Here is a 1,752-nt window from a genome sequence, read left to right as displayed (position 1 = left end):
TTTAGATATAGACATATGATGCTTATGCAAAAAAAAAAAAATGATGTAAATATGTGTGATTTCTTATGCGAGGTTTTAGGATTAAGCAAAGGCTAAATCCTTATCTATCTTCTAAAAGCTATTAATTGATAATCCTAGGTTTGCGTAATGATATTTTTTATTTGTAGTCAATGATTACTTGAAAGAAGGGCCTTGAATAAAATTTACATCACAAAAAGAAGAGTAGGTAGAACACTTTTTTCTTTGTTCAAATTAAAAAGGGGGAAAGAAAAAAGAATGAATATACTCCTCAAAGCTTTTCTGGACTAAAGAAAACCCAGTAATTAGAGGTGAGAGGTTGAAGAATATCGTTGGGTCGTCAGCGTGCAATTATTTTTGAACATAAATAAGGGGGAAGCTAGACAAGTGGTGCAGTTGCATCTATAATTTAGCGAACTAATACAAATTGTTTGCCATTGGGCTTTCATTCAAAGTCTCAGGGAACACTTCGGAATCAATAACCCTGTAAATTAGGCTTGAATCCAACATTTGAACCTTAAGTTAAACCCTTTATGGGTCAGGTGGGCAAGCGGGACATGCATTTAATTAAAAGATTGAAAAGTAGTTAGTTGTTGCACTTCTCGTTCATTGGTTCGTGGTCTTTTATATCTCAATTCATCTGCTTCAAGAATTCTTGCCTGCATTCATCTTGTCATCATGATACCAGTACTCAATCGTGTTGACCTTGGGTTGAAGACTATATCAAGGCCTAAAGTTAGTGGGCTGAATCACATAACAATCCCTCGTCCGAATGGCTCAGGTAAATGAATTTGGTATTTAGGCTGAATATTGAAAAGGAATTTTGAAATATATCCTCTAGCTTTGATTATAAAGTTTTAAATACATATTTGAATCAGCAATTCTACTCTCTTTTTGGATATGCAAACTACCAACACTTATATTTTCTTTGTGTGGAATATTTCAGAGAAAGCAAGCTGAAAAGATGGCCAAAGTTGGTCGTGTTGACAAGGAGAGTTCAGTCCTAGCCCCATACCTTACTGTACTCCTTCACATCAATCTGTCAATGGTTTTTTTTTTCTTTCCCGTAGAATGCTGTTGAATTTATTTATTACCATTTTGCTTTCTTTAGATTGTAGGTTTTGCGTTTGCCTATGAATATTATCAACGTATAGAGCATCACAAGGACGTGATGGCCATACTGGCAGGATGTCAAGGTAAAGCAAGAACTCTATCTCTTATGCTTCATCAGAAATAGATCATGTTGGAAGGCACATGTTACTTTGATCTCTTAATTTTCATAATTGTTGCAGGGAAAGGAAGAAAATGATGTTCGATTCAAGTGGTACTGGCCATCGTTTCAGGGGCGGAGCCATGCACCTAAAAAACACGCCCAAATTGATGCCAACTTGAAGCAACGAATCATAGAATCTCTAACTTTCGAAGTGATTAATATATGCATTACTGTACGTTGGATCATGCTGAATTAAGTTATTCTAATGAAAAATTAATTAATACATGTTATTTTAAAATTTCTCATCAGTTGAGCAACTTCACTTCTTGATTTTCTTCTTTAAGTCATGTTTTTTGTTCTTTCTTCTTTTTGTGTTTTTCTTTGTGTCAACTTGTTCTTGCTATCTTTTAGCAGTATCATTTGCATAACTCGTTTTTCAATGGTACACTTTCCAAAATCCCAATCTTTAGAGCTAGATTATTAATTCAATTTTCCTTTTGTCCTTGATGTTAGAATATACT

General features: G+C 34.3%; 1 long non-coding RNA gene across 1 annotated transcript; it reads left to right on the top strand.

The window, feature by feature from the left end:
* The first annotated feature begins 378 nt into the window (after window positions 1-378).
* LOC104229971 (uncharacterized) lies at window positions 379-1,514 on the top strand. Its single transcript, XR_011401225.1, has 4 exons — window positions 379-799; window positions 965-1,039; window positions 1,130-1,214; window positions 1,311-1,514. It is a non-coding gene; the product is annotated as an uncharacterized lncRNA (long non-coding RNA).
* Window positions 1,515-1,752: the final 238 nt, after the last annotated feature.

This window comes from Nicotiana sylvestris, chromosome 7 (assembly GCF_000393655.2).
Source record: "Nicotiana sylvestris chromosome 7, ASM39365v2, whole genome shotgun sequence".
NCBI classification, from domain to species: domain Eukaryota; kingdom Viridiplantae; phylum Streptophyta; class Magnoliopsida; order Solanales; family Solanaceae; genus Nicotiana; species Nicotiana sylvestris.
The sequence above is the reverse complement of the archived record's forward strand: the minus strand, read 5'-3'. Positions and strand labels throughout refer to the sequence as shown.